Below are 7,420 nucleotides of genomic sequence, written 5' to 3'. Positions count from 1 at the left end.
CCATATTCGCTGCCTGCCAGGACAGAAAAGGGTCACTAGGTACTGTATCACCAAGAGCTTTAGATCTCTGGTGGTGCAAACCTCCAGGGGTCTGCCTACACTCAGGAACTGAGCACATAGGCAGTTTGTCTGCCAGCCCACTGGGAGTGGGCCCTGTGTCCTGCTCAGAGAGCTGCAGAAAGAGTGAAGCCCCGCGGCCATATTTGCTGCCTCCTGGGACAGAAAAGGGTCACTAGGTACTGTATCACCCTGAGCTTTATATCTCTGGTGGTGCAAAGGTCCAGGGGTCTGCCTGGACTCAGGAACTGAGCACATAGGCAGTTTGTCTGCCAGCCCACCAGGAGTGGGGCCTGTGTTCTGCCCAGAGAGCTGCAGAAGAAAAGAAGCCCCGCGGCCATATTCGATGCCTGCTGGGACAGAAAAGGGTCACTAGGTACTGTATCACACTGAGCTGTAGATATCTGGTGGTGCAAACTGTCAGGGGTCTGCCTGGCCATACCTAAACATAGTAAAAGCAATATACAGCAAACCGGTAGCCAACATCAAACTAAATGGAGAGAAACTTGAAGCAATCCCACTAAAATCAGGGACTAGACAAGGCTGCCCCCTCTCTCCATATCTTTTCAATATAGTTCTTGAAGTCCTAGCTAGAGCAATTATACAACATAAAGAAGTCAAATGGATACAAATTGGAAAGGAAGAAGTCAAACTATCATTATTTGAAGATGATGTGATAGCATACTAAAGTGACCCTAAAGACTCTACTAGAGAACTCCTACAGCTGATAAACAACTTCAGCAAAGTAGCTGGCTACAAAATCAATGCAAGCAAATCAGTAGCCTTTATATATTCAAAAGACAAGCAGGCTGAGAAAGAAGTTAGGGAAATGACTCCCTTCACAATAGCTACAAACAGCATAAAGTATCTTTGGGTGACTCTAACCAAACAAGTGAAAGGCCTATATGACAAGAACTTCAGATCTCTGAAGAAGGAAATCGAGGAAGATCTCAGAAAATGGACAAATCTTCCATGCTCGTGGATTGGCAGGATTAATATAGTTAAAATGGCCATCTTGCCAAAGGTAATCTACAGATTCAATGCTATCCCCCATAAAAATCCCAACCCAGTTCTTCATAGAGCTAGAAAGAGCAATTCTCAAATTCATCTGGAATAACAAAATTCCCAGGATTTCTAAAAATATTCTCAACAGTAAAAGAACTTCAGGGGGATTCAGCATCCCAGACTTTAAACTTTACTACAGATCCATAGTGGTAAAAATTGCATGGTATTGGTACAATGTCAGGCAAGCAGATCATTGGAATAGGATTGAAGACCCAGAAATGAACCAGCACAACTATGATCACTTGGTCTTAGACAAAGGAGCTGAAAGCATCCAGTGGAAAAAAGATAGTCTTTTCAACAAATGGTGCTGGTTCAATTGGAGGTCAGCATGCAGAAGAATGTGAATCGATCCATTCTTATCTCCTTGTACTAAGCTCAACTCCAAATAGATCAAGGACCTCCACATAAAACCTGACACACAGAACCTAACTGAAAAGAAACTGGGGAAGACCCTGGAGGACATGGGCACAGGGGAAAAGTTCCTGAATAGAACATCAATAGCTTACTCTCGAAGATCAAGAATTGACAAATGGGACCTCATAAAACTACAAAGTTTCTGTAAGGCAAAGGACACTGTCAAAAGGACAAACCGTCAACCAACAGATTGGGAAAGGATCTTCACCAACCCTAAATCTGACAGAGGGCTAATATCCAATATATACAAAGAAGTCAAGAAGGTAGAACCCAGAGAACCAAATAACCCCATTAAAAAGTGGAGTATGGAGCTAAACAAAGAATTTTCACATGAAGAACTTTGGAGGGATGAGAAAGACCTTAAGAAATGTTCAACATCATTAATCATTAGGGAAATGCAAATCAAAACAACCCTGAGATTTCACCTCACACCAGTCAGAATGGCTAAGGTCAAAAACTCAGGGGACAGCAGGTGTTGGCAAGGATGTGGAGAAAGAGGAACACTCCTCCACTGCTGGTGGGATTGCAAGATGGTGCAACCACTTTGGAAATCAGTCTGGTGGTTCCTCAGAAAACTGGGCATGACACTTTCTGAGGACCCTGCTATACCACTCCTGGGCATATACCCAGAGGATTCTTTAGCATGCAATAAAGACACATGCTCCACTATGTTCATAGCAGCCCTATTTGTAGTAGCCAGAAGCTGAAAAGAACCCAGGTGTCCTTCAACGGAGGAATGGATAAAAAAAAAATGTGGTATATTTACACAATGGAGTACTATTCAGCCATTAGAAACAATGAATTAATGAAATTCTTAGACAAATGGATGGAGCTGGAGAACATCATATTAAGTGAGGTAACCCAGTTTCAAAAGATCAATCATGGTATGCACTCAATGATAAGTGGATATTAATCTAGAAACTTTGAGTACCCAAGACATAATCCACATATTAAATTATGTCCAAAAAGAATGGAGGAGTGGCCCCTGGTTCTGAAAAGACTCAGTGCAAGAGTATAGGGGAATTCCAGAACAGGGAAATGGGAAGGGGTAGATGGAGGAACAGGAGGAGGGAAGAGGGCTTATTGGACTTGAGGGGAGTGGGGACCCAGAAAAGGGGAAATCATTTGAAATGTAAATAATAAATAAATAAATAAATAAATAAATAAATAAATAAAATGGGATACAGAGTTAAACAATGAATTCTTAACTGAGGAATACCAAATGGCTGAGAGATACCTAAAGAAATGTTCAACATCCTTAATCATCATGGAAATGCAAATCAAAACAACCCTGAGATTCCACCTCACACCAGTCAGAATGGTTAAGATCAAAATCTCAGGTGACAGCAGAGGCTGTAGAGTATATGGAGAAAGTGGAACACTCCTCCATTGCTGGTGGGATGGCAAGCTGGTACAATCACACTCTTGAAATCAGTTTGGAGGTTTGTCAGAAATTGGACATAGTATTTACTACCTGATGATACAGCCATACCAGCCCTAGCTATATACCCAGAAGATGCTCCAACATACTCCAACATGGAGTATGACACATATTCCACTATGTTCATAGCAGACTTATTTATAATAGCCAGAAGCTAGAAAGAACCCAGTTGCCCCTCAACAGAGGAATGGATACAGAAAATGTGGTACATTTACACAGTGGAGCACTACTCAGCTGTTAAAAACAATGAATTCATGAAATTCTTAGGCAAATGGATTGAACTAATACCCATGGAGAAGATACAGAGACAAAGTGTGGAACAAAGACTTAAGGAAAGGCAATCCAGAGACTGCCTCACCTGGAAATTTATCCCATATACAGTTTGCAAAGCTAGACACCATTCTGGATGCCAAGAAGTGCTTGCTGACAGAAGCCTGATATAGCTGTCTCGTAAGAGGCTTTCCCAAAGCCTGACAAATACAGAGTTGGCTGCTTAAAGCCAACCATTGGACTGAGCATGATTTCTTCAGTGAAGGATTTATAGAAAGGACTGATGAGCTAAAGGGATTTGCAACCCCATACGAGGAACAACAATATCAACCAACCAGCCCCCACAGAGGTCCCCAGTACTAAACAACCAACCAAACAGTACACATGGAGGGACCCATGGCTCCAGCTGCAAATATAGCAGAGGATGGCCTTGTTGAACATCAATGGGAGAAGAGGCCATTGGTCCTACTCAAGGCTCCATGTCTCAGTGTAAGGGAATGTCGGGACATGGAAGTGGGAATGCATGGGTGGTTGGGGAAACACCCTCATAGAAGCAGGGGGTGGGGGATGGGATAGGGGAGTTTTGGAGGGGAAACCAGGAAAAGGGATACCATTTACAATGTAAAAAAGAAAAAAGTGATAAAAATTCTGATAAAAATTCAAAAAATATTATCAGGGAGGACTTCCTCAGAGTAGGAACATAAAAATATTTACATCATTATACAAACAAGCCTTATGCCTACAGCAGCCATTGACACTAATGGAGGCCCATGACCTGATGGTTCTATTCCAGGGACTGAAACCATGTCCCTCCATTCCTTACACATGGCCAAGCAGGATTATATTCCTATAATCAAAGCAAAAATGTAGCATGTTAGTGGTCACTCAAAATGAAATCATAATTTGGACAGTGGTAGTGAACACCTTTAATGCTAGCACTTGGGAGGCCAAGGCAGGCAGATCTCTGAGTTTGAAGACAGCCTGGTCTAAAGAGGGAGTTCCTGGTCAGTCAAGGTTCACAGAGAAACTCAAACAAACAAACAAACAAAATAAAATAAAATAACAATCTAGTAACCTAAGAGGGTCCCAGGCTTGCCTGCCAATGAGGCCGATAATTAACTGAGGAAATCAGTCTTATCAGGGCCCAAGTCAATCCTTCAAGTTGCATCCATGGGATGATCCTCACCACAGGAAAACTCTGGTAATATATGCTTTCCTGAGTCAGTCAATGTGTAGGTTTCTGAATAACAGTCACTCCATGTAAGTCAAACTATGGTTTCCACACATTTCTCCTGGACACCCTCAGGTATGGTGAGATTTTCCCTATACTGTGAATAACTCCATTCAAGCTTCTCTCTCGAGTCCTTTTGTCTTCAACCTCCTTAGACTTCCAGTTCCTCATAGAACATTCAGGGACTTCTTTTCCACACATTCTCAGCTGTATTTTTTTTCCATACAGAAAACACATGAAGAAGGATATGTCATGTAGGCCTTTACACCACCTTAGCTCCCTCTGACATATGTCCCCTAAACATATCTCTACTTCCCAGTCATTGACTTGCATTTCATGCTTGAATTCCTAAGCAAGTAGCAGGTTTGCAATCCTGCATGCCTGCTACCACCTTATCCCAGGTTCTTTGGAGAGGGTCAATCACATACTAATTGCTAAATAACTTTTGAATGAATAAAGGAATGAATCCGTAATTACCTAGAAAGATCTAACTGTAAACACGTTCATTAGATAGAGGAATGAACGAATGGAGTATTGATTTCTGAAGACCCGTATCACAGCTAGACAAAAATTCACCCATCCTAAAGTCAGAATTTCTAAATGTATCAGTGTGTAACAACTCTCCCATCTGAACATTTCTGTGAAATTTCTATCTTGGTATCCAATTAGGGTCTATTTGGTAGGTTCAAATCTATAAACATGCCTGATGATAGAAAGAACAGTAAAAGTATTTTTTATTGTAATGGTTAGTTTTAATGGTGGAGAAAATTACAATTCAGACCTCTGAATCCATACTATATAATAATAATCCAAATTATTTCCAATTATACTCCCAGGCATAGATGGTAAAGTAGAAGACATGATTAATAAAAATAACATTTTGTTCTGAAGCAGAAGGCCTAAGGTATTTGTAACCCTCCATCAGTATAGCCTTAGCAACCCATGCCCAAATCCATAGACTTGGAGATAGTATAGATCTATTTATAACTCACAGGATGTATGTGAAGTTTATAATGAAACTCATATTTAAACCAAGAGCTCAAATGACATGAACAGTTAAAATTTATTTTAACAAAATCCCAAATCTAATTGTTTATCCTACATATTCGTTTCCAATTTCCCTTAAATATTGAAAGGGTACTTGTACAGTTTTCCCTTGCTATATTGTAACTTATTTTCCTTTTTATTTTATTATTAATTAATTAATTTTATTTAGTTAATTTAATTAATTAATTTTATACATAGATTGTAATTTTCCCTCCTTCCTCTCCTCCTAGTCCCTCCCTCTCACTTATCCTCACCATAATGAGTCTTTTGTGAGGAGAAAAGAAATTGTTTTAAAATAAAATTCACCTCTCTGAAATGCGATCTTGAAAAAGCCATTTGACCTGTCTGAATTCAAATACTTATATATATAAAAAAAAAGATTCATATGTCGAGAAATGTAAAAGAAATTTCCACTTTAAAAAAAAAAAACATGTTGTTCTCAGGTTGAAAACGTATCAGAATTTCAAATAGAGAGTCATGCAGTTTCAGAATCCAGGGACTGAAGAAAGTTCTTACTGCAGCCACACTGACAAAGCCAAAGATGGGAAGTGTTGCCTGGAACTTCCCAGCAGATCTCTCCTCCAAATGGATGGTGCTGTCTTCCCTGCCTAGGAAGGGTTGATGCTGGTTTTATTTAAGGAGATTCCATTCATCAGACTGTGTCATAATAAAAAATACTTTCCCGTACTTTCCCTGAATTTGCTATGAAAGTTCAACAATGTCTAAAAGCCACTGAAGCGCAAACACAAGCTAAGCGAATCTGGGCTTATGATTGGGAATGGCACCCACTTGTAATTCAACCAGTGCCCTCTAAGACACTCAGCTGACACATTTTAATATTAAAGAGAAATGACTCTCTGTGAAACTTCAGAGGACAGTGTATTCTTGCACAGAAAAGCCCAAACATGCATCCTAGAGTTAAAGACATGCTAAGAGAAAGTCAGAACAGAACCTTAGCCCAGACCAGAACATTCAGGCAGTACAATGAGGAACACTGAATTCAGCACCTTGTCAGGTTGGTTATTCCGATATTCTAATAGAATATCTTTATTTCTCCATCTATGTGGATTGAGAGTTTTGCTGGATATAGTACTCTGGGCTGGCATTTGTGTTCTCTTAGGGTCTGTATGAGATATGCCCCGGATCTTCTTGCTTTCACAGTCTCTGGGGCAAAGTCTGGTGCAATTCTGATAGGTTAGATTTATATGTTACTTGGCCTTTTCAATTACTGTTTTTATATTCTTTCTTTGTTTAGTGCACTTGGTGTTTTGATTATTATGTGAAAAGAGGAATATCTCTTCTGGTCTAATCTGCATGGAGTTCTGTAGGCTTCTTGTATGTTCATGGGCATCTCTCGCTTTAGGTTAGGGAAGTTTATAATTTCGTTGAAGATATTACTGGCCCTTAAGTTGTAGATCTTAGCTCTTTTCTATACCTATAATCCTTAGGTTTGGTCTTCTCATTGTGACCTGGATTTCCTGGATGTTTTGGGTTATACACTTTTTGCATTTTGAATTTTCTTTGACTGTTGAGTCAATGTTTTCTATGGTATCATGAGCATCTGAGATTCTTTCATCTATCACTTGTATTCTGTTGTTGATGTTTGCATCTGTGACTCCTGATTTCTTTCGAAGGTTTTTTTTTTTTTTAGTTTAAAAACTTTATTAATACAGGTAGCTGGCCCAAGTGACAAACTGTGTATAACAAAATCCAAAGAAGGTTAATTTTACCCACTCAGGTATAACTCACTTTATCTAATCATTAGTTTCTCTCTCTCTTTTTTTTTTTTTGCTTTAACATGTTTCTTTTTTTGATACATTTTTTATTTACATTTCAAATGATTTCCCCTTTTCTAGCCCCCCACTCCCGAAAGTCCCAAAAGCCCCCTTCTCTCC

Source organism: Apodemus sylvaticus, chromosome 8 (genome assembly GCF_947179515.1).
Source record: "Apodemus sylvaticus chromosome 8, mApoSyl1.1, whole genome shotgun sequence".
NCBI classification, from domain to species: Eukaryota; Metazoa; Chordata; class Mammalia; order Rodentia; family Muridae; genus Apodemus; species Apodemus sylvaticus.
This window is presented reverse-complemented; position numbering follows the sequence as displayed.